Raw genomic sequence first — 26,622 nt, 5'->3', positions numbered from 1 at the left:
TTAATTTTAATTGACAGAGATGTCAGCTTAAGAGAATATTTTACAATATTAGCAAGAACAGTAAACTTGTGCCTTGACACTTTTATGGTATAATGGTACAATTCCTGGGGAAAAAAATTACCACTGTCAGGATTTACACTAAAGTAATACATGGGTGACTTTCCTCCACCCCCCTACTCAGTAAAGGAGTGACAAATGTATTACTAATCACACAGCTGCTTTATTATGTGGAGCTATAACTAAATTTTTTTCTGGATTTTCCAGCAAAATTTAGCTTCTTCAGACATGATTAATTCTAGTAAATGGTCTAGGGTAGAAAAATTGGTTCCAGCAGAAAGAAAGGCTAGCTCCTTCCTCCCTTTGGTTGGAGAGTCAGGGGCATGGATGACACTGACACTACTTAAGACAGACTTCCAGGACTGAAGACATATGGAATTTTATCAGGGTAGAAGGTTTTCAACCAGATACATGTGAGAAGCCAAAAAATGATTTCTCCTAACTTCAGATATACACATAGACGAGAATTCTTGGCTGTAAGTCCAAAAATGTTAGAAGCGAGAATTAATTGGGGCTTTTAAACCTTTATCTTAAGCCACATGGCTCTTTTAGAACTTCCATCACACTGAGAGCATATGTCAGCCTTAGAACTTACTACATTTTGTTAAAATGATGTCTTATCGATGTGTCTTCCCCATTAGTGCACACCGAGATGTCTTAATTAACTTTATACCCACAATGCCTTGCACAAGTCTTGGCACACAATAGGTCCTCAGGAAAAGTATACTGAACTGAAGTAGAAATCTTAATTCAGCTAATATAAGCGAAGTGATGGCATCTCTGCTGCTTTTGGATGGAAAAAATAATGACACTTTTTCAAAAACAGTTTCATGCAGCCCCAAGAACAACCCTTGGTTCTCAAAAAAAAAAAAAAAGCCATGCTAGAGCATGGGATATTATCAGTCAGTATCTCATTATTTCTAAGGACTAAGCAAGTGTGTAAGACAAAGCAACATGTCATCCAACATAGCAAACATAGCAAGATACTGATGCAGGACGTCTTTTGGGAATTGACCAAGGCAAAAGAAATTTGGAAAAATGTCATACTTTCATCTGAGATGTTTAGTCTTAGTCACCCAATGGAAATTCATTTTAGAACAATTCAGGGATTTCAAAAAACTTCACTAAGCCCCCATCATTGTTAAAGAGACAGTGATTACATAGCGATGGGGGTAGGATACCTATGTGGGAACAGATAGGTACTTATCATTGCATAGATTACACATTAATAAGATCATGTATGCAAAACTTAGCCCTATAACTGGCTCAGAATAAATGCATAGAGTAGGAATTAAAATAATAATAAGAGCTAAATCTAATAGGAGGAAATGTGTGCCCAGTAACTAGCCGCAGTACAAATTGCTAAGTAAGAACCAAAGAGGAAAAGATTAGTTATAAGCAGATCAAAGGAAGCTTTCTAGCATTTGATGTGGTTCTTCAAGGATAAAAAGAATTTAAAAAGTGGCCATAGGTTGAAGGGAATTTTAGGTAGGAACACTGCGTGAGCTAAGGCAAGAGGGAAGAAAGCACATGGTGGGTTTGATGTTACTAAAATTATATCAGTTGGTCTCTGTGTAATGGGTGATCTAGTTTAAGTGGCATGTTGGGGATTTCTTATGGCAGGCTATGAATACTGCAATACCTCATAAAAATTCAAGCCAAAGAGCCTCATCTTTACTTACTCCTTAAAACTGCTTATTAGTGAGATTTTGGTCCTCTTCCACCAAGAAAGACAATGATATATAAAAGTAACTAAGAGTTACCTAATAATCATTGTCCAAAGATTTTTTAATTTTGTCCATTTAAAGCTATGTCAAGGAGTTACTGTTGCATCTCTATTTCTGTTTGCTTCCAACAGATTGGATTTGTATCGGTGTTTAACAAATTGTGTTCCGAGATGCACTGATTTAGTAAGGTATTAACTGATGTTTTCCTTCAGAGAGTTCTGTGGTCCTATAGGTTGTAAAGACAGCAAGAGGCCATTCTCTAGGAGATTCATGGTGCATACTTGCAGATAAGAGCTCTGAACATCCTGCCACTGAAAAACCAGTTTAACTATTTCAGCCCAAATCTCTCAAACATTTTAATCTTGAAACCTAACTGAGTGTGTGGACTAACCATTGACATCTCACTGACAGTGTTGGGGAAACACATAACACATTTTGGGAAATTTCCAGATCAACTCCTGAGCTGTCACAATTGTAACTCTAGGTGGAACCAATCCACTTTGAACTCCCTGGAAAGCCTCATAGAGCAAGATACTTTTGAGTCTTTGCTGATCATTTTATCCTTGAAGTGTACTGAAACAGATTGCTCCCACACAAATTACATTTAAAATAATTCTAGAATGTTACTACTGAATCCATCCAACCTTATCATCTAAAACATTTTAATGAGTTATATAGACTTTCTCTGCCCAAGTATATCCACGTACTAGCTGGAAGAGAAACATCTTGCCATGTCCTGTTCTCAGACTTTGTCAGATAAAATTAGTAACTATCTTCCAGCTTCTTCCTAATGTCTTCAGCTCAGTATTGCTTGGCTTGCTTATGGTCTTGATCATAAGATGTAAATAAATTGTCATATGGGAGTTTAATAGCAGAACTCCCCAAAGGTAAGAGTGGTGAAGGTGAAGACTGCCTTAATCACTCCAAAGTTACCTATGGAGAAAGTGAGCTTGCAGTGAAGTTAAATGTCTTGCCCAAGTCCTATAGCTATATTCCTGGCAAAACACTCCACTGGAATCCATTCCAGATTTCTCTTTCCTTTCTTACTGTACTTGCCCGATACTGAAGATCTGCGCACTCCCAGCAAGAGGAAATTTCCATTGACTTAGAGATGAAGGCTTGAGCAAAACCATAGATGCCCTCTTTAAAAAAACGTGTCTAAGAGGAATAACGAGGTCATAGCCAAGTCAAACAGTGATAAAGGCAACTTTGGAGGAGAAAGACAGGGTCTGTCTTCACTTAACATGCCCACTGGTGAGTAGGTTTGCAGATATGTTAGTTAGGGAATGTAGTCAAACAACCAGGTAGAGATGGACAGTACATAAAGTGACTCAAAATCAAAGCAAAAAATTCAATGCATTTTAAGGTTTGTGTCTGATCTTGAAAGACACCAGTGATCTTCGTCTCTGTGTTCATTCTCTAGATTCCTTATTCATCATCAGCACATTTCCAATTGTTTTATCCAGCAAGAGAAATGTGGTTGGGGTGGGGGAGGGGTGGGGGTGATTTGAGGGCCAAGAGGGGGAAACCAAGGGCAATGCAGCCGATGCTCTGTGATCTGGGAGCGCATGAATTTTAGGTCAGCTAAATCAGGACACAAAGCTACAGCTGCGAAACCACAAAGGCCTACATATAGTTTCCCTGGCTCAATTGCTTCCCAGCCTCAAATCTGCGGAAGAGAGCCTTCCATAGGGGAACCTTCTTCTTCCCCAATTAGTGCCTTTTCACAGTGGCAGGATAGAAAAGGTTTTACTCGGCAACATTACTCAGTATCAGTAATATGCAAAAGATCTGTGAAATCAATTCCCATTATTTCAAAGGACGCTGCATAGTAAAAATAATGCATAGTAAAAACACTGTAATGAAACTACCGCTTAATCTGCTGTGATTATCTAAAACGAACCAGCAACTGTTTCATCCTTATTCTGCAGCATCTGCTCATTGGTACATAAACTGTGTGTGCTGCAGAGAAGCTTCATGCTATGGCAGTTGAAACTGTGAATCTTGAGGTGTCACTGAGATAGAAGTTTAGGGGGATTGACTATCTGGCTTAAGATCATTAAAGCTTTTCCAATCTCACCTCTCCTGTCTCATTTGTTTTCTGTGTTCTTCATTCTCTGAACTATCTTCTTCTTCTTTTTTTTTTTAACATGAACAGATAGCTCAAAAAAGCATGAACAGAAGCAAGCAAAGTGGTTTTTGTTTTTTAAAGCTAGTTTGATCATTATGCAAATGGCATACTGCCCACATTCTCTCCCCTCCCCAGAGTTTGCCCTTCTGCCCTTGCTAATAACAGTTGGCCTTGTTTGGCCGCAGGTTGGCAAAACTCTCCAACAATTATGCCGCTCTATATTTCAGCCATGACTTTTGTCATATTTTGGAGAGAAACTTGCACCTGGCCAACCAACTCGCATGCCAAGTTCCAGCCCATTGAGATTTAAAATGGATTTGAATCAATTGCCCTATGAAATTGAGAATGTATAACAAAGACAGCAGTATAAAGTCATGGTAGTTTTCTTGCAGAGTTGAAAATAAAATAAAGGGTATTGTGATAGGTAGCATTCAGCTTCCAGTACCTTTAAATACACAAGTAGTACTTTTTTGCCCTATGCAAAGATTAGGAAAGAAACAGCAGCTTACAAAATGCATCAAGAGAATAGAATGCATTTTTCTCTTAGCTAATGTAAAAAAATGAATATGCATTTTTATTACTGTTATTGCAACTTAAAATTAACTTGGTGCACAGGTATTTGCTATTGGATAATCTATTATTAGTTACCTTTTGAGTTATCCTTTTAGTGGAAAATTGAGACCTCCTTTGCTCTAGGGATTTCTGCTTCCTCAAGAACTATCTTTCGACTTCTCTTTGATCCTTTCTGCTCAGCCAGGGGAAGACAAGTAGAGAAAGGTTATGTGTTTGTCGACTCACCTAGGAAAACTATACTGTGGAGGTAGCAGGCATCTGAAATTGCCATGTAATTGAGAGCAGACTTGCCCTCTACTAAGGCACATGAAGCCTGAGAAAATGCCATGCCAAACAGCTTCTAGTTCAGTCCACCTGGAGTGTGCATAGGAGTGACTTCAGATCTTGTGAAAATGCAGTTTTGAGTGAGTGGGTCTGGGCTGTCTAAGACCTGAGCATCTGTACCAAGCTCCCAGTGCTGCTGGCCTGCCAGGGGACAGAGGCTACTGGTTCCGGGACGACACCTTGAATACCAAGGTTTGAGTAGATTGGGCTTCTTCCATTCAAGGCAACTGTTATCAATATTTTAGGATAGTTTTCTGAATGTTACATAAAGCTTGGTGGAAGCCTAGACAAATTGAATGTCATGGCCATAGAGCCACAGACATAATCTTATCACAGGAATTTTTTGAGGTCACACAACACACTCCAAACATGAGGCAGTGAAGGCAAGAAGGTAGGGAGGTAAGGCAGGTAATAAAAATCAGATGGCCAGTAGGGAGAGAATCCAGGGGCTGATCTCACACCGTTAACTCACCAGTTCTAATGGCATCACTTTCAATACCTTCAATTCTATTTATAAATTTTAAAATCTAATTCTATGTCATATGTATACATCTTCTATTGGGAACAGATTCAAACCTACCTTCTAAAGGAGAAATGCAAAGATTTTAAAGAAGCAAAGTAAGAAAACAATTTCATTCTCATACCTTGTATAATAAAAAGATAGTTATTATTTGTAATATTCTGTATAGTTAAGATGTGGCTGGGTGGTTGATGATATACTATGTCATTGGAAAATCCACCCTTAAGTCCGAGAGACATCTTGGCCAATTATGCAGATGCATCTGGACAAAAGGAGCTAGTGGGAAGCTGAACTCTGACTTTTTAAAGATTTGTTTGAATGAGACATAGACTTAATATTTTCCGATCAATATTGTATAAAATACATTCCAAATGATACCCATATTTTAGCCTACAGAAGAATCAAAAGGATGATGTTTATTTAAAATTATCAAAAATAATTGTGCAATGGTATTCCTATGGGCTCATATCTCAGCACTTGTTCCACCCTATGTGAAAAGTCAGTCCTGATGCACTCCAACATGTCAGCCATGCTAGCAGTAAGAGGCTTCCTCTCTCTCACTTTCCTCCTGGCTTCTGGGTCAAGATACTCTAAGCCAGAGCCTCTATCAGTTTTAAACCTATCTTGTCTTCTGGCAAAAAAAAAAGGAAAAAGAAAAATATTAAATACATTCTTGAGTGTAATGCTGCTGGTGAACATTCTTTTGTTTTATATTCCAATGCTATTTTTTTATAGCAGGAGTCCAATTTTTTAAAAAAACAGTATGAATATGAGTACAATAGAAAGGTAGTGATTTTATCTCAACTACACGGGGAGACACTTGAGGTAAAAGCAGAAATGTGATCTTCAAATGTACACAGCAAGAGTGATGGGTTGGTTAAGTTATATATACTGCATTTTTACTTCTATGTGGAATTGAGAAACTAAAGTGGATCTTTTTTCTTAGTTTATATGTGGCTTATCTATTTGGGATAATGTTTCTGTGCATAGGAGTTGGTAGATGGGATAGCAAGAAGCTTATCGAGATAAACTGAGGAAAGTATAAAAAATGTCCTAGCAAATAAAATAATATAAATCCAGGTTGAATATCATCCACTGAAATAGAAGTCTGCACATTCGGTAAGAAGTCTTTCTCAAAGTATCATGTTGAAAATCAGATTTTACTTCTTAAATGAGAAATAAGCAACAGAAATATAAGGGACATTATATAACATTTTCCTTCTTTCTAGATTTTAGAGAATTCCTTTCCGGGAAGGTAAAATTTTTAACCGACATTGAAAACGTCTTTCTTATTCCACAGGTATATTATTTTTAGTCTTCATTTTGCCAAACCTTTTTGTTTCTATGCAATTTCAAATATATCTTCCCCTTTAAAAGTAGATGATTTTATAAATTCTATGTTTTTCATATTATAGTACTGCCAAACAGTCAAAATCTGAAGAATGCTTTTACAAACAGGGATAAACAACTAGATTTGGAAGTGTCGTAGAAGCCTGCATTGTAGCCTGTGAATTGTTCCAGTGTTATTTTTACAAGTGATATGTTTATTTTTTGATCAGTTAGAGATTTGGTCTATGAGTCCCAGCTGAGAATCCCAAGTACTTCCTCAATTCCCAAGAAATGGAGAACACCTGGAAAAGGATTCTTCAAAACACACACGAATAAGATGCATGAGAACAGTCGCTCCATTCCCAGTTCAAAAACAAACAAAAATACATATCAAATAGGAAAAAAAAAAAATCTGTCTGATTATCCTTCACCTTGAGTCTTTGGTTTAAAGCAAGCAGATAAAGAAATAAACATTCCCCAAAGCAGCCCCCACCCCATGCCATTAGGATCTCCAAAGTAAATAAAAAGTGGTACTGCCAAGAGTGAATTGCTGTGGCAATTCCAGGGAGAATCCTGATTTTAGCACCACTGTACCAAATTTGTCATTTAGGGAAGCTCTTGTTCCCTTTATTGAGTTTCACTGTAGCGAACAATTTCTGCCTGCATCCCTCGTGTGTCCTTTTGGTTTATTATCTTTCACTGTGAATTGAGCCTCTACAATCAGTTTCACGGGAAGCCTAATTTCACTCACTGCTTATACATATGAGGAGACACCCCTCCCTGCCTCCCCCTCTCCCAATGTTCTTATCAAATGAAGAATTGTGGATAAGGGTTAGGTGCAGATAAACATGAGTGTAGCACTTTCAGAAAGGTCGTGACCCCCCCCATAAGGTGCTTCTTGTTATGCCTGACCTTCAGATTTTCATCATCAGCCCGCCTGACAACTTAATAATGCAGAGGAGCAGGATTCATTTCGCCCCTCTGAGAAAGCCAGCACGGGACGCCCTTTTCCCTGATTATTTCCCTGCACTCCCGGCTGCCCTTTATAAGCCAACCAGAACTCCATCAATCATGCCCCTCTCTTCCCTCGCCTCCTCAGCCCCCAGTTCTGAAGACTCTAAAGCTGCCCTGTTCCTTTTGTCTGGGGCTGGATTGTGTATACAAAGATCCCCAAAAGGGGGGTGGAGAGGTGCACCTTTAGCGGATAGCTGCTCCCCTTCCCAATCCCTGCATCTGGGTCTAAGCATTGTGCATTTCTTTTTCCTTTTCTTTTTTTTTTCTCTGCTTGTTTAAAGAAATGCTTTTAAAAGTTCTCATCCTTATTCGTGGGGAGCATTGTCATGCACCATCTCTCTTAACGAGCTCCTGTAAATGCTGGGGTTTAAACAACCTGAATGTGAGTGAGAGGTTTTCTAGGTTTTTTTTGGCCCCGTTTCTTCGTCATGGTGAATATTGTTGTTATGAGTGGTTTAGCATTCTAGAAGTAGCTAAAGGCAATAAAACCTGTTTCACATCTTCTTCCCCAGTGCTTTTTTTCCTTTGGAATGTAGCAGAAGGAAAGAGGGAGAGAGAAGACAGAAACATAGAGACAGGGATGAAAGCATACAGACAGGTGATAGGGAGGGAGAAGATTCGAGCTTGTGGGAGACAGGCATTTATTTCACCTTAGGCAGAATAAAAGTGGCATGCAGAAGTTTAAAGGGGAAAACATAAGTGCTTTTAGAAGGTGATGATATAGACTGGATTTGGATTCTAATAGCTGTAATCAACCTGTTCTATAAAGTATGCTCAGACTTCACTCTTTACCTTGCAAGCATTTTCCTGGAAATAAAAAGCGTTTTCCTGCCACCTAGGTTGTCCCTGTGTGCCTTTTTACAGGCCTGGGTCCAAGGCCTCTAACAGCTGCCTTCGCTGTCTTTGAAAAAGGATAGCATCTTGCCTAGCTTCCCTAGCTGTTCCTCAGCTGGCCAAGGGAACATGAGCCCTGCCAGCTAGTAGACTTGCATCCCAGGTTGCTGGTGAGCAGGATGGAAATCTGTACCCAGTCGGATTGGATAGCCGGTCAGCCCAGCACACATGAGGCTACTGCACTGATGTAGTTTTGTTTTGTTTTGTTTTTAAGAAAGAGAAAGGAAAAGGCTACACTGTGGAAAACACAATAGATTCACTTGATTGCCAAATAGATGTTAGACAAATAAAACAGATCTCACCTCATCTTTGACAGTAACAAAGCCAAGAAGTAAGGGCAGAAAACACATCACAAATATCAAAGATATACATCTATCCGTTACTTCCGCAGCACAAATTCAAAACATTTTGTTAAAATAGAAAACAAGTTACTCAGTTTTGTTTTCGTTCTGGTTGTTTTGTTTCATTCTCAGTGACTGGCTGGCAGCATCCTCAGATATCTCTAAATAAACACAAGAGATAACAGAGACACATTTATTGAGGGCCTAGTGCATCCCTAGTTTTTAGTGAGATGCCGTGATGTTCAGAGCCTGATATTAACTGGAAACTTGTCACATAGATGTGTGGGAAAACAGAAATCAAAATTTCTGATGTTAACATCTTATTGTAAACACCTATTTCCAGAAATAAATAGAATTAGTTGGGAACACCAGACTTAAACTTGACTTCCAAGGATTCATTGTGCATGCATGTCCTTGAGGTTGCATTTACTAATCTACCGTTTTCAGAATAAAGAAGTCACTGTACTTATAATATGGATTGTTCTGGAAGACCAGAGATGAAAACCAGTACCTGATTTTGGTACTCTGGGAGAGTAGAGACATAGGAATGATCATCAGTAATTTTCATTTTTCATGAGTATACAGTAGTTTTTTAGGCTAGGGTAGACTTTTAGCCAAGATGATTCCTCCTGAAGAAGCAAGTTTAAAGAAGATGATAAATTTATCTTGACATTTCTTGAGTTTGATGCTTGCCAGACAGCCAGGTAGAGACATCTGTGGATGGACAGTTGTATACATGAGTTCTGGGGTGAGATCAAGACTAAACAGATATTTCAAAGCCATGAGAAGGGATAGAAAAGTGTGCATAATGAGAAAAGACAGTAAGAGGGAACCCCCAAAACATGCTAAGATTAAACGATTGCTGGAAGAAACAAGCCTATGTATGAAGTAGAGAAAGGTTAAGAAGCACAAAATAAAATTAGTTTGTTTATGTTTATTTAATATTCCTTTCACCACCCACAATATGTAAGATCCTTCAGGGCAAGGACTTGATCAGTCTTGCTCACAGGTGTATCTGGAATGTAATAGAATGCCAAATAAATATTTATCTACAAATAAAAATCAGTGGATAGGTCAAAGGAAAACCTAGAGAGTGTAGTACTCTCTCCTATTCAACAGCAATATGGAAATAGACCCTAACAAAGAAGAATACTAAAAATTCTAAATAGCAGAGAGAAGTCATAATTCAAGGACTGGAACAATATAAAGTAGATTTGCCAATTAGGAGGTCATTGGCGATTGGCTAAGGGGTCTTTTGACACAATATTGGGAGCAGAAACTGGATTGCTAAACACTGAATAATGAAAGAAGGTGATGAACTTGGGCTGCAGAACATAGAATTTCTTTCCAAGGAGTGTTTAGAGAACAAGGGCTTAGAGAGCAGCAGCTCACTCCTGTAATCCTGAGCTTTGGGAGGCTGAGGTGGGCAGATCACTTGAGGGTCAGGAGTTTGAGACCAGCCTGGCCAACATGGTGAAACGCTGTCTTTACTAAGAATACAAAAATTAGCCAGGTATGGTGGTGAGCACCTGTAATCCCAGCTACTTGAGTAGCTGAGGCAGGAGTTGCTTGAACCTAGGAGGTGGAAGTTGCAGTGAGCTGAGACCATGCCACTATACTCCAGCCTGGGCCACAGAGCAAGACTTTGTCTCAAAAAACAAAAAACAAGGACTTACCAGGTAGGCATGTGGGTAGACCCACAATGAACAGTTTCCTCCCTTTTCAGCTATTTACTGGCTATGGATGGAGTGGAGCACCTCGGGTGGACTCACATCTGAGCACCTAAGATGCCTGGGCAGGCAAAGCATAGCAAATTACATTACATGCATGTAACGATAACTTATTAATATTTATAATCCAACACATAAGAAATTAGTATTTTGACATAGACTTCTTATAAAATGTGTGGTATTTATACAAAATACAGAAACGTTAATGAAGACAAAAACTATGACTTTTATTCATGTTTATGGCCCCATACTAAGCCATCCTTTGGATATAAATTTATGTAACTATTCTTCTATTGGGAGATATTTAGGTTTGCAAAGGGCATTTTTATTCTTTCACTGACTGCAACTTTTTTTTTTTTTTTTGAGATGGAGTCTCACTCTGTCACCCAGTCTGGAGTACAATGGCATGATCTCAGCTCACTGCAACCTCTGCCTCCCAGGTTCAAGTGATTCTCCCCCCTCAGCCTCCTGAGTAGCTGGGATTACAGGCACATAGCACCACACCTGGCTAATTTTTTGTAGTTTTAGTAGAGACAGGGTTTCACCATGTTGGTCAGGCTGGTCTCAAACTCCTGACTTTGTGATCCACCTGCCTTGGCCTCCCAAAGTGTTGGGATTACAGGCATGAGCCACTGCAACTTTTTAACATTCTTTCTTTATCAGAGGAATTTCCCATACTCATGTCTTAGTTCCCCAGGTAAGAAACTTTAACTTCCTCTCCCAGTCTCAAACTCCTGACTTTGTGATCCACCTGCCTTGGCCTCCCAAAGTGTTGGGATTACAGGCATGAGCCACTGCAACTTTTTAACATTCTTTCTTTATCAGAGGAATTTCCCATACTCATGTCTTAGTTCCCCAGGTAAGAAACTTTAACTTCCTCTCCCAGCCTCCCTTGCAATGAAGGTGGAGTCATATGATTAGGCTCTATCAATCAGACACCCCCATAGGACCCTTCACCTAGGAAGAGAATGTGCTGGGAATGGGCAGATCAACATTGGTTAAGAACAGCAATGCTGGTTTCTGGCTTTTTGGGGTTGTGATGGCTGAAGTCATGGCATTTAGGATCAAACCTTGATGGTGTCCGTGGTGGGTTCTGTGACAAAAACAGCAGCATGGGAGTCTTCATTGGAGTGGCCCCACCATGTGCCTGTAGAGCTCCTAAACTTCACTCTGTGCTCCCTGGAATTCTGTGAGTCACTTGCAATAAATTTATTTTTTGTTTAAATCAGTTAAAGTGTGTTCTGTTTTTGTTTGTTTGCTTAATCTAAGAACCCTAAAGATTCAAAGCTCTTTTTCATGTTTGGCTAAAATAAATAACTTTGTATTTTCTTTTTTTTTAATTTTTTTGCTTTTAAGTTCTTTATAAGATTTCTGAGTCAAATAATGTAAGCATTTTTAAGTTTCTGATATAATTTAGCAGAGTCTTCTAAGGCTTAATATCAGAGTGGCCATATATAAAGAATCATCTGAATCTGTTCTCACTAGCATTGAATATTGACTCTAAGATGTTTTAATTAAATGGGCAAAAAAGCTGTTTGTCATAATTACTTGTCCTTTTTTATTACTGAAGATAGTTTCCTGTGTTTATCGGTTTTATTTTTTGTGATTTACATTTCAATTTGCCTCATTTCTATTAGAATAATATAATTTTATTGCTGTAAAAATGTACTTTATAAATTATAAATTATGATACATGACCTTTGCATATATATTGTCTTTTTTTTTTTTTTTTTTTTTTGGAGACTGGGTCTCAATCTGTTGCCCAGGCTCATAGTTCACTGCAGCCTCTATCTCCTGGGCTCCAGCAATCCTCTCCCTTCAGCCTCCTGAATCAGCTGGGACTACAGGAGTTACTGGGACTGCAGGCACACGCCACCAAGCCTGGCTAGTTTTTGTATTTTTTGTAGAGCAAGGTATCACCATGTTGCCCAAGCTGGTCTTAAACTCCTAAGCCCAAGCAAATCCACCCACCTTGGCCTCCCAAACTGCTGGGATTATAGACATGCGCCACTGTATCCAGCCTTGTTACCAAATATTTAATAATTTATTTTGATTTTTAATTCCACTTATATTGGTTTCTGATGTATAAAAATTTGAATCATTTATGTGATCAAGTCTATTGAATTTTCAACTGGATTTTTTCATATTCTTGTGCTTGCAAAATTTTTCCTACCCAGAGACCAATTAGACATGCATCTATATTTTCTATTAGATTAATTCTTTACTTTATTCTTCCTTTATAAGAAAGATGTGTAAGAACATGTATGCAAAAGTTGCTGGATGCAGAGAAGGCCACCAATGGGGCCTGGGGGTCACTGAGTGTTAGATCATTCATCAAGACATGGAAATGCTTTCATAGCTTCAAGTTAATCATAAAATGAAACCTGTCAGCTTTGATATCCCTTCATTGAACTTCACTTCCAGGTACATTTCCCAAAAATACCATCTTATCATGCCCTTGACTTTTCCAGTCACCTTTGGTCCTCCCCAAAACTCATGTAGATAAGAAGGACCCCCTAAAGCTCAAACAGAGAATTAAAACTCCTGCCATGGTGACCCTGTTTCATCTTCTCAATCTTCCATCCATTCCAACCTTCCCCAGCCCTCACCAACATTATTCAACTATTGGTTGAGTCATATGAAATTGCTGGTATTAGGCCATTTTTTAACCTAAAAAATAGTCATTTCATTTGGTTCAATCTAAATATCTGAGGAAAATGCATTTATCTCCCAATGTGATTTTCTACATAGTCTCGTCACTGAAAAAGCTGACTTTTTCTTCTTCATTCAGACAACTTGGAGCTGTATTCTCACTTCTTTAAACAAACGTTGCAGATCAGTACTACCCTTGTCTCTTTCTTCACAAACCACCTCTTAGAATTGAATGTTAGCTATTTTGTGACACCACTTGGATTGATGGATGTTATGGTTCCCCAAACCCTATAAAGAAATACCTTACTTTGTAATTACATAAGTGAAAAGCCACCCCTATCTGCTGCCCACTCTGGGGTCCCTGTTATTGTTGCCAGATGAACATTTTTCACTTTCCATTGACGTGCTCCTACAAGCATGGAGCTGAGGAAAGGCATTTGGGTGAATGTCTTAAGCTGTCATCTCTCTGGACCTATCCTGAGGTCATTTTCTACAATGGAGAACTCAGGTCTTCTGTGGGGCAGGGCAGGTATTGAGCATGATGTTTCTCTGAGAGCTCTCAAAAGTAAACAGATTCTAGAAAACAAGATAAAATATCTGCAGAGTGACATACAGAAAACTGTTTTGTGAGGCATACTCTTTCACCAAACCAGTGGGCTTGGGCTAGGACACAAGTGAAGGCCAGGAAGCAGAAAGTTGAGTCAGTGAGTGCTGGGAATTACAAGAGAAGGTTGTGCACATGAGAGAGGGGATTCAGAACAAGGTGGGCTTCACTAGGCACGACGTTCAAAGCTGCTTGTGGGCAGAGCCCAGCATGGACTTTTAGCTTTAGGACTGGGGATGCAGCTGTGGAGGTGGAGCACACGCCAGCTGTATCAGGTGTGCCAGATGGGCTAGGGACACTGAGGGATTAAGAGAGAAGTAAAAGAGAAGATGACAACAAAAACAACAGCAGCAACAAAATGAGCATTGTGCTTTAATGGAAAGTGTGGGTTTTGAAAGACAAAAGAACAATGAAAGAAGAAATTGAGAAGAGTCAACACCAGTGGCCAGTTTCTAGTAAGAGTTCATGTAACGGTGACATTTTTCTTTTTTTTTCATAACATTTCCCCATGTAACCTATTTCTTAAAACCCAACTCAGTTAATGTTAATAACTCCATTATCTGCAGAGTCGTTATATTAACAAGAAGCCACTTGAAACAATTAATGTGCTGCTATTGACTACCTGTCATTCACACCTTTATGGTTTAAGCAAACGCTTTTTTTCTCACGTGATTTTAAGCATTTAAGGTAATCTGTGATGTTTTGGGGATCCCTGGAAGATAATGACAGTTTAGAAAAGAGGAGAAACTCTGGTCAAATTTTAGAACTTCATGAGAACTTCATTCTGGGAAAAAGAATTATTGGAATTTTGAAAGAGAGGGTATAGAATGGGAGCAAAGGGTTAAGTTCAACTTAGTTGCTCATATTTCTTTTTTTTTTTTAATTTTGTATGTTTTTTCTGTTACTTGAAACCTAAAATTTTATTTTAAAAATTATTTTTTAATTTACTTGTTCACAGGTTATTGAGGTACAGGGGGTATTTGATTATGTAAGTAAATTATTTAGTGGTGATTTGTGAGATTTTGGCATACCCATCACCCAAACAGTATATACTGCACCATACGTGTAGTCTTTTATCCTTTTCCCTCCTTCCACTCTTCCCCTCAAGTCCCCAGATTTCGTTGTATCATTCTTATGCCTTTGTGTCCTCATAGCTTAGTTCCCACGTATCAGTGAGAACGTACGATGTTTGGTTTTCTATTTCTGAGTTACTTCACTTAGAATAATAGTCTCCAATCTCATTCAGGTTCATGCAAATGCTGTTAATTCATTCCTTTCCGTGGCCACGTAGTATTCTATCACATATATATGCCACAGTTCCTTTATCCACTTGCTGATTGATGGACATTTGGGATGGTTCCGTGATTTTGCAATTGTGAATTGTGCTGCTATAAACATGCATGTGCAAGTATCTTTTTCAAATACTGACTTCTTTCCCTCTGGGTAGATGCCCAGCAGTGGGATTTCTGGATCAAATGGTAGTTCTACTTTTAGTTCTTTAAGGAATCTCTACACAGTTTTCCGTAGCACCTGTGCTAGTTTGTATTCCCACTGGCAGCATAGAAACGTTCCCTGGCCAATGCATCCATGCCAGCACCTACTGTTTTGTGATTTTCTGATTATGACCATTCTTGCAGGAGTAAGGTGGTATCACATTGCGGTTTTGATTTTCATTACCCTGATCATTAATGATGTCGAGAGTTTTTTCATATGTTAGTTGGCCATTTGTGTATCTTCCTTTGAGGATTGTTTATTTCCTTAGCCTACCTTTTGATGGGATCATTTGTTTATTTCTTACTGATTTCTTTGAATTCATTGCAGATTCTGGATATTAGTTTTTTGTCAGATGTATAGATTGTGAAGATTTTCTCCCACGCTGTGGGTTGTCTGTTTACTCTGCTGACTGTTCTTTTTGCCATGTAAAAACTCTTTAGTTCAATTAGGTCAAGGATTTCATGACCAAGAACCCAAAACCAAATGCAATAAAAACAAAGATAAAGAGCTGGGACCTAGTTTCTCATATTTCTTTAGACTAAATCTGACCAAAATCGAGAATATATGGATAGAGACCAGAGAAGGATTTTTAAATTTTTCTCTTTATCAATCTTTCTCCAGAAAGAACTAATTGTGTCTGAGATGGGGAAGGAATTACAAAGTATTTTGGGAGTGCAATAGGACTTAGGACTTTGTGGCCTAGTCACACAAATTAATCATCTCAATATCAGAGGATTTCAATAAGAAAGTTGCAACCTCCATGAGGTATCCTTGGAAGGGGGACTTCAATATGGCTATTACCATTGTTCCTTCCCACATTTGTTTTTGTTGTTGTTTTTATATGTTTTAGGTTTTGTTTTGTTTTTGAGACAGAGTCTAGCTCTGTTGCCCAGGCTTGAGTACAATGGTGGCTCACTGAAACCTCCACCTCCTAGGTTCAAGCAATTCTCCTCCCTCAGCCTCCTGAGTAGCTGGAACTACAGGCATATGCAACCATGCCTGGCTAATTTTTGTATTTTTAGTAGAGATGGAGTTTCCTCATGTTGGCCAGGATGATCTCGATCTCTTGACCTCATAATCTGCCCGCCTTGGCTTCCCAAAGTGTTGGCATTACAGTCGTGAGCCACCACACCCAGCTCCCACATTTGTTTTTGAGACAGGGTCTCACTCTTTTATCTGTGCTGGAGTGCTCACTGCTGACTACAGCCTCGACCTTCCAGGCTCAAGTGATCCTCTTGCCTCAGCCTCCCACCCTCTCACACTTTTACTTACCTCTAATCATCTTGCATCCCTCCACTTATCTTTCTTCCTTCCCACAACCTGACTTCCATCTGATCAGTGCTTGCCAGAACTCACAGGACAAAGATCCTGAAAAACACTTCTGACATCTAAGAACTTTAGTTCCAGTACCTTCCTCAGCTCATGGCTCTCTTTCAAGGAAGAAGTCTTAATTCCAGCAAAGCTTAGAAACTCTTGACCATCGTTTCCATGAAAAGCACATTTTTAAGGCAAAAGTATTGACTTATGTCTGGGGCGCTGGAGTATGATGCCTTCTTTGTTTGGATACAGGCTTCTTGTCTTGTTTCTAGGAAAGTATATATCTCATCTCCAAGAATCTGATTAGATTGTAAACTATTGAGAATCTGTTCTCTGTGTGGCACATGTCCATCTCCTCCTTGAATGCCTCACATATGGACTGCACCTTGCACATAAATATGGAGTCAGTAAATACCTGTGTGTATCTCTGAAGTGACTAGGATGGACCTAAAATCATGTACAAATTGTACCCTAGCTTTTTGGAAAGTATCATGAGCATTTCTTCTCTGAGTTAGCGTTGGTAGGGGTAAGAATTAAAAAAAAAAAAAGAAGCCCTCCTTGAGGATTAAAAGCATCATAACAATAAAGTATTAGTATAACTCTTAACTACTTTCTCCTGCTATTCTCCATGCTTTGATTTCAATTAAACCAAAAATCCAAGCTTAAAAATAAAATCCACTTGCTTTGCAAAGGCCTATTCTATAAAAAGGAAATCAAGGGCCAGGCGCAGTAGCTCATGACTGTAATCCTAGCACTTTGGGAGGCCAAGACAGGTGGATCACCTGAGATTGGGAGTTCGCAACCAGCCTGATCAACAGAGAGAAACCCCATCTCTACTAAAAATACAAAATTAACCAGGCGTGGTGGTGCATGCCTGAAATCCCAGCTATTAGGGAGGCTTAGGCAGGAGAATCACTTGAACACGGAAGGCAGAGGTTGTGGTGAGCCAAGATCATGCCATTGTACTCCAGCCCAGGCAACAAGAGTGAAACTCTTGTTGCTTATTTTTTTGTCTCAAAAAAAAAAAAAAGGGAGATAAAAAATCTCCATCCACTCATTCTGAAATACAGGGCTCCTGTAGCTCTTACATTTGGATGCTGCCAAAAACAAAAGTGTTGGGGGATTGTCCTATCTGACTGGATCTTGGCTGGAAGGAGAATGACCAGGAAGGAGAAGGCTGATCTCGCTCTGGCTCTCCAAAGACTGGGTTACCAGTGCTCTCTTGGTTGTACAGCGTAGCCCTGGCCCTAGTATCTCCATTCCTTGCCTTGGCAGCAGCTCTTCTTGACAAAGACTCAGTCGGTTAGCTCGACTAGACTAGGATGCAAAATATTTAACTTACATATGTTACAAAGAAGAGGTTTTTCATATTCTGAAATCTAGAGATGAGTCACTGTTATTCATTCCTAAATAAATCCCATTCTCATTATTGGGGAGAGCAGGTTATTTTGGTAACTCAAGCAGGATGACCTAATTAAAACTTGATATAAAAATTCAGCATGCCATATAGTGATTTTCCTGCCCAAAGTAAACACACACAAGCACAATTTATTTTACTGGTGCATACCTCATGCAAAATTACTAGTGAGTATATCACAACCAATTACAGGCCACTGTATATGCAAATTATTACTCTTTCAATTATTTATAGAGAACTGTGAGTGTACACAGCCCTTTGTAGAGCATCAAACACAGAAGATAAGGACTCTGAATGAGGAAATCAGAATAGCAGGGACTTTTCATGGAATGACATGGTTGGGTGGCAGAAAAATCAAATGGAATTCATTCACAAACAGCTGAAGAAAAAATGAAAAAATATATATATTACAAATTTGCTCTTCAGGAAAGTGAGTGGAAGGTAGTCACCAGAACAAGCATCAGCCCCATACAAATCTGCGACCGTAGCAAGTATTTTTATTATGTCCTCTAGCTACTGTCCCCTCCCCTTAGCCTTCTATATCATTTGCTAGAAGTAATGTTCTGGAATTTGTTTTTATTTATTTATTTTTACTCAAACTTGTATTCAATAAAAGACCCCATAAGCAAAGTTAAGGGAAATGAAACAAACTGAAATACAATACCTGCAACACAGCTGGCAGTCAAGGATAAATGTCTAGAATATATGGAAACCCTGAAAATCAATAAGAAAATGACAAACTACCCACCTCCAACCCATGGACAAGTTATCTGAAAAAGCAGTTACCATAAAAAGGAACACAAATGGTCAGTTCAGTTACACATATGAACAAATGTTCATCGTCAGTAACTGGTGGGAATGCCAATTGAATTAAGATATCATTTTTAAGTTTAAAAATGTGGTTATATGTTGGCAATGACAAAGGAAATTAGAAACTCTCAAACAGCTGAGTGTATATTGGTATGGCTATTTTAGAGAAAATTGCTAGGTTTTATTTAAATGGTTTTTTGTTTACGTGCATCTCCAGCAATTCCATTTCTTGTTTACCACCCAAGAATTACACTTACAGTTTATTCAGGAGATATGTTCAACATGCTTTTAAAAAGATATTTAGAGGCTGGGTACACCTGTAATTCTAGCACTTTGGGGGCCGAGGTGGGCAGATCACCTGAGGTCAGGAGTTCGAGGCTAACCTGGCCAATACAATGAAACCTCATCTCTATTAAAAGTACAAAAAATTAGCCAGGCATGGTGGCACACATTCATAATACCACTATGCAGAAGGCTGGGGCAGGAGAATTGTTTGAACTCAGGAGGCAGAAGTTGGAGTGAGCTGAGATTGCATTACTGCACTCCAGCCTGGGTGACAGAGTGAGATTCCATCTCAACAAAACAAAATAAAACAAATAAATAAATAAATAATAAAAAAGGACAAAAACATATTTAGAGCAGCAAAAGTGTTCTGTATGCTACTTTAATGGTAGATACATGACATTAGGCATTTGGCAAAACTCGGAACTTTAGAACACAGAGTGAGTGATTCACAAAATAAATGAGGGCTTTTGCAATAATATGTCAATATTGGTTCATCAGTGGTAAGAAATATGCCATGCTAATGCAAGATATTAGTAATTGGAAGGAGAAAATGTTGTATATGGGAACTCTGTACTTTCTGCTCAATTTTTCTATAAAACTAAAAAACTCTAAAAGATTATTTCATTTTATTTTTTAGACAGGGTCCTCCAATGTCCCCTGGGCTAGAGAGGAAGGGCTCAATCACAGACCACCGCAGCCTCAATTTCCCAGGCTCAAGCCTCAGTCTCCCAAGCAGCAAAGACTACAGGCATGCACCACCACGCCTGGCAAATTTTTAAATTTTTTGAAGAGATGTGGTCTCCCTATGTTCCCAGGCTGATCTCAAACTCATGAGCTCCAGTGCTGAGATTACAGGCATGAGCCACCTCACCTGGCCAATTATTTAATTTTTAAAAATAAATAAATGAGAAGCCTTTAATGCTATTTGAGATACAGTGTTGTTAACAATGACAATACTGAAAATGGGATGATGAAGAAAAAAGAAGTGTGTGTATGTATGTGTTTGTGTGGGGCCTACAGACAATGGTGGTAGTAAACATTTAGTTGTTTGTGTTTTCCTCTCTATTTTTTTTTTTTTTGAGACAGAGTCTTGCTCTGTTGCCCAGGCTGGAGTGCAATGGCATAATCTTGGCTCACTGTAACCTCTGCCTCCTGGGTTCAAGCAATTCTCTGCCTTATCCTCCCGAGTAGCTGGAATTACAGACGCCTGCCGCCATGCCCAGCTAACATTTGTATTTTTAGTGGAAACGGGATTGAAACATCTTGGCCAGGCTGGTCTTGAACTCCTGACCTTGTGATCCACCAGCCTCAGCCTCCCAAAGTGCTGGGATTACAGGCATGAGCCACAGTGCTCAGCCTCCTCTCTTTTTAAATGTAGAACTGTCCTTTCTTCAATTAAAAACTACGCTTCTTAAGAGCTGAAAAGCTTTTGTTAATGTAGTATTCCTTTTTAGTCAGTGATATAGTTTGGATACTTATCCTCTCCAAATCTCATGTTGAAATTTGATACCCAGTCTTAAAAATGGTGCCTGGTGGGAGGTGTTTGTGTCATAGGGTGAATCCCTCATGAATCGCTTGGTACCCTCCCCGAAGTAGTGAGTGAGTTCTCACTCCAATCGTTCATGATCTTTTGCTTAAAGGATTCTGGCACCCTTCCCCACTACCTCTCTCCCTGGATTGCTTTCTCATCATGTGACGCCTCTTCCCCTTCCCCTTCCACTGTGACTGGACATTCCCTGAAGCCCTCCCCAGATGCAGATGCTGGTATCATGCTTCTTGTGCAGTCTGCAGAACAGTGAACCAAATACACTTCTTTATAAATTACCCAGCATCAGATGTCCTTTATGGCAATGCAAATGGACTAAGAAAGTCATCCTAAACAGAGAAATATTAATGCCATTAATGTTGTCATTATCCAGACAAATATTATAACTTAAGATCAATCAGAAATACATATCTGACAAGTACTGCAATCTTTTTTCAATCAGAGCACAACATTTTAGAATAAACCAAAAGTCTGTGAGAAAAAATAAAAATGACAGTAGGATAGATTAACATAAAGATATTTTTTGTTTGTTTTTCTTAAAAAGAACTTACATGTTAAATAAGAAAAATTAAAGACAGAAAAGGACTTTTATAATTTATGAATTTTCTATGATAAATTTCTTTTTCCTATATTTCTAGAGCCACTTTCTTATCCTGGTCTCCACATTTTGCCTCTTGCACCCCACCACATGCAAACATTTATAACCCAGTCTTCTATATTCACTTAACAGTTGAGCTACAACAAGTGATGCATTTCACTGTTGTTGTGTCTCTTGTTTGTTTGTTGTATTTCATTTCTGGCATCATACCTCTCTTGCTTTCACCTCTTTCCTGCCTTCTCACTTATAAATCTTAATTAGACATAGTAACATTGCCAGCTCTCATCTGCCTCTTAGCTTCCAAGTCTTTGTGTCTATCCTTCTACAGGGCTATAAGCCAAAGCTTCCAGACAAATCGGATGGTATATTAGCGGGTTACCAAGTAATCTTTCCATGGATCCAAAGGACAGTAAGTAGAGCCCCAAGATTAAAGTGCAAAAACTGAAAAACATTCTTGGGTTTTACGTTGAGGTTTTGAGATATTGACGTTTACACAAAGAGGTCATCATCATCTGATATTTGAGAAGGACTCTGGAGTCAGACCAAAGGGCTGTTGAAAGATCCAAGCGATTGCAAATTGACTTGGCACAGGAAGATCCTCCTGAAGAGTAAAGAAAACCAGCACAGTGTCACTTACAGCAGCAAACACCATATGCTTGACTCAGCATCCATTACTGGGGAGGTGACAGAGCCAGAGAAGCACAAATCTGACAAGTAGGGCAATCCTTTGTCAATTGGAGCACAACACTTCTCTTTCTCAAATCAGCTATAAGGACGTACTCTTTGCCAAGAAGTTCCACAGAAACCTGAAAATGTATGCTTTTATTATGATGGGTTTTCATTTCAATTTTGAAATTCTGGGACAACTGCTTAAAAAAGGAAAGATATGAAGGGAAAGCACATTCAACTAAGACAGGTTTCTTGTCAAGATCTAAAATATGTCAAGACACATTTCTGTCTTTCCTGAGGATAGAAAGTAGTTGGGAGGAGAAGGAATACACAGAATTCTTGAACGAGGCTTGCTGTTCCTAGCTCCTTAGATTTTAGAGAATAATGTAAAATAAACGTACTGTTGGTTAAAATGTTTGTGAAAATGGACATTGTATTTCAGGGAATTTTAAAGATCTCATGATTAAATAAGATTAGTTTCATCACCAGAGAAGTAGTTTTTAAGGAAATTTTGAATAAATCACATGAGTAAGAAAACAGAAGTATGATTTGAGAATTTAATTCAGATTATACATTTTTTGAATGAGTGCAGTAACAGAATAACATGGAAACAGCTTGAGAAAACTTTTTCTCCTTTTCATATCCTTTCATACCAAAGGATAAAAGAATAAATCAAAGTTTATAGAAGTAAAGTTAATAATAATTGGAGGTGGTTTTATAATGATAAGGGAAGCTTAGAAAAGGTAAGATATATTTATCAAGAGAATATATGTTGTATATGACTGTAGCATTGTATCAGGTACTTTTTGATTAATTACATTTGTTAAGTTATAAACTACCTTTTCATTGGAAGACATCAAAGTTGTGTATAGGAAAATGAAAATATTCCCCTCCTCACCTTTAACCCTACCCCTCTGGGAATTACCTCTGAGGCAACAACATGGAATGTATCCTTTCACATTTTGTCTTGATAACCAATAAAAATGTTTTAAATATTCTTAGACCAAACTTGGAATTCCTTGCAAACATGAATCATGTATGATTGAACTATGTACCTCAGTAAATAAATAATAATCAAAATAAACAGATAAATTAGTGAATGTTTACCACCGTTTGATGGTTAAATGTCTTGAGTCAGAATACTGCATCTTATTCATCTCTGCATGCCAATTAGCTAGAACATCACCATGCAGTAGTATAGAGTCTATTCGTTTTTCTTGAACTGTTGAATAAATGCATGAAGATGAACTTCAATCCTAAATTGGCTAATTACAGGGGAAAGTAAAGAAGAAAAAAAAACAATAAAACGAGTCAAGACATAAGAAAAAGAGATGAACAATGTATGAGAGAAATAGTGAGAAGAAAAGAAAGATAGGGAGGAAGAAAAGAGAAGCAGAGGAAGATAAAGAACAAAAGAGACCTGAAGAGAAAGCCCCATGGTTAGAAAGTGCACATGGTAGCTGGAAAGAAAAGAGGCCCCCAAAACAGAGCACGTTTTCAAAGTCTCAGCAATCTACCTGTCAAGAGCCATTCTTAACTCATCTTACGTCCTTTTCCTCCAAACCTAACTAATCATTGAAAATATATCTGATGTTTGGCCCATACTTTCCCTTTCTTAACCAGCCTTTTCACTCCATTTTCCTACCTAACCATAATCCATTATGTATATTGCCATTGAATTAATTGCCACTGCAATGCTGTTTAAATCATAACATTTGCTGCTAAAACTAGTTTTATGTATCATTCATGCTTAATAAGTTCAAACTCATTATCCCCAAGTTAAAGGCACTCTATAAAGTGCCCTATTTACCTTCTGAGTGTTTTCACGCATCTAGCCAACATAGCTGGATTGTCATGTGTCTAACATAGTGTATATGTTTCCATTTCAACTGCATCTTACCCAACACAGGCTTTTCTTGCCCCAGTCCATCCAATGCAGTGCCACCCATTATTGTGCAGCTGTTAGTGAGTGCTTCTTTTGAATGCCTAGAATGTTAATAACATAGTCTCTAAAGAACAATGACATGTAGCTAGCTATTATGAATACATTCTCTTAAAACTTCATGAGAGAGTATGTGATTGCTCCTTTCATTACTTCACAGAATATATGATGCAGCTGGGCCCGGTGGCTCACACCTGTAATCCCAGCACTTGGAAGACTGAGGTGAGTGGATCACTAGGTCAGAAGTTCAAGACCAGTCTGGCCAACATGGTGAAACTGCATCTCTACTAAACATACAAAAAAATTAGCCAGCCATGATGATGCATGCCTGTGATCCCAGTTAATCAGGAGCCTGAGACAGGAGATCCCTTGAACCCAGGAGGCAGAGGTTGTAGTGAGCCAAGATTGCACCATTGCACTCCAGACTATGCAACAGGGCGAGACTCTGTCTCCAAAAAAAAAAAAAGAATATGTGATGCATCTACACTATGCCAAGAAATAATTACTTAAAAAAAACATAGTTCCTACATTCACTGAGCCTGAAGTCTAGTGAAAATGATGAGTAAATACAATAATGCATTAGGATTACTAACAAGAGAAAAAAGGTGCCCCCAGACAGAGACCAATACATATGGCATAATGGTAATAAACCAAAACAAACTTTGCAAATGTTATGATATTTTGGGAGGAATTTCTATTTGACTGTAAACCTAATTGATTTGTACTGGGAAATACAATCAGTGACTAATTCATGTTCTATCTTATGAGGAGGTCTTGAAAGAGGTCAAAGAGACTTTTTATTTTGCCACACCATCTACTTCTTATCTCAGGAACCCAGAGTTGTTTTTCTTCTGCACAAGGAGTACTTTTTGAGGCTACTAGGGTATGTTTTCTCTTTTATCTTTGGCAATTACTTTCAGAGTTCTAGAAAACAGCAGGCAAGGAAACAGGATTGCTGATTAAATATTAGATCATTGGAGTTATAGCACTCACAGGACATGTCACGCTTTGGAAAAACACTGTGTACATTCCTCAGCATCTCAGAGCAGCAAGGTGAGATAGCCAGAAAATATTCTGTCCAACTATTTTAGTATCCACCGGCTATTCTTTGAGGAATATTTTATTACTCTGGGTATTGTAAAATTATCAATCTTGTTGATATTGGCCTTTCTGATGGATGTGGACTCTTCATTTTATTGTAATTTTAATTGACATTTTTCAGATTTCAGATTATATACAGCAAATTTTCATATAATTATTGGTCATTAGCCTCCTCTTTGAAATGCCTGTTTGAGATCCACGTCCATTTCTTTTAAAATGTTACTTATTTTTTTTTTTATTTTGACAGCGTTAGGTGGTTTTTGGTAACATGGATTAATTGTATAGTGGTGAAGTCAGGGCTTTTAATGTATCATTGCGCAAATAGTGTACATTGTACCAAATAGGTCATTTTTTATCTCTTTGTCCATTTTTAATATCAGATCTTATGTCTTTTAAAATATGATTCTTAAGTGAGTTATGTTTATTTTAAACAGTGTCTTCCTTTCTGCACCTTTCCTTTCTAGTGTTTATATTGATGAACAGAAATAGATTGATGTATTACTTTTTTTCATATCAGTTTTTAAAAATTTTTGGCTAAGGCTTTTTGTGTCCTGTTTAGGAATTTCTTCCCGTTACTCCCAAGATTATATTTTTAAAGCTTTATTTTTTAATCTTTCATGTTGAGATCTGCAATCCACAAGAAGGCTAAAAAACAAATCAGTGAGGTATACGTCCACCTCAAGAAAATAGGAAAATCATAAAGAGCAAACTCAAATAAAGTATAAAGGCTATAATACAATAAGAACAGAAATTAATTATATAGAACATTGAAATACAGTAGAGAACATAAATAAAAATAAAATTTGATTATTTGAAGACAATAAAATAGAAAATATAAGAGAGCAAATATCAAGAATAAAAATAAGAGTATCACCATAGGTGCTGAGACATTAAAATGATTATAAAATGATATTATAAGCATGTCTATGTTCATAAATGTGAATTGACACAAGATGAAATAGATCATTAGCAAAGTCCTATAACTACTAAATTAAACAGGTAATTAAAAACCTTTTCTGGTCTTCTTATGCTCATTGAAACACCCTCACCACCTAACGTAGACCTCCAATTATTCTAAATGCCCAATAAACATTTTATAAGTGACTAGCTGGCTTTTCCGATCAATTGCATTGACAACTGGAGTTACAGAACTCATGGTGCATGTTGCTCTTTGCAAAAACACCATGTACATGACTCAGAATCGACAGTTATTGGCAGTGTAAGCAATATTGTGGAGGGAGATAGGACAATAAAGAATGAAACATTCAAAAATGCCTGTATTATTTGATGAAGCAATTCCTTATACAGGAATTTACCCCAAAGAGGTTGCCAGAAACGTACAAAATATGTGTCCCTTTAAAAATATCATTATAAAATATAAGCGAGGTAAGTGTCCAAAAATAGGATGCAATGTGTTTTTTACAATATTGATCAGAAAATATTAAATTTGTGTCTCATTCAAACAAATCTTTAAAAAGTCAAAGTTCGGCTTGCCACTAGCTCCATTTGTCTGGATGCATCTGTATAATTGACCAAGATGTCTCTCA

At 38.1% G+C, this 26,622-nt stretch overlaps 1 protein-coding gene across 29 annotated transcripts in view; it reads left to right on the top strand.

Moving 5' to 3' along the window:
* LOC103793610 (uncharacterized) overlaps nt 1-26,622 on the top strand; it is a 592,261-nt gene that overhangs the window by 468,119 nt on the left and 97,520 nt on the right. For 21 of the 29 annotated variants that reach the window (XR_013519259.1, XR_013519258.1, XR_013519256.1 and 18 more), the window contains one exon: nt 24,135-24,196. The exons of 6 other annotated variants lie outside the window; for them this stretch is intronic. The gene's annotated coding sequence lies outside the window, so the exon portion shown is untranslated. Of the gene's footprint in view, nt 1-24,134; nt 24,197-24,894; nt 25,028-26,622 lie in introns of all 29 variants that reach the window. 2 more of the 29 variants (XR_013519244.1, XR_013519242.1) reach the window with 1 other exon arrangement.

The sequence above is a fragment of the Callithrix jacchus genome, chromosome 6 (genome assembly GCF_049354715.1).
Source record: "Callithrix jacchus isolate 240 chromosome 6, calJac240_pri, whole genome shotgun sequence".
Taxonomy (NCBI): domain Eukaryota; kingdom Metazoa; phylum Chordata; class Mammalia; order Primates; family Cebidae; genus Callithrix; species Callithrix jacchus.
Note: the sequence above shows the minus strand (reverse complement) of the source record. Positions and strands in the feature narration are given on the sequence as shown.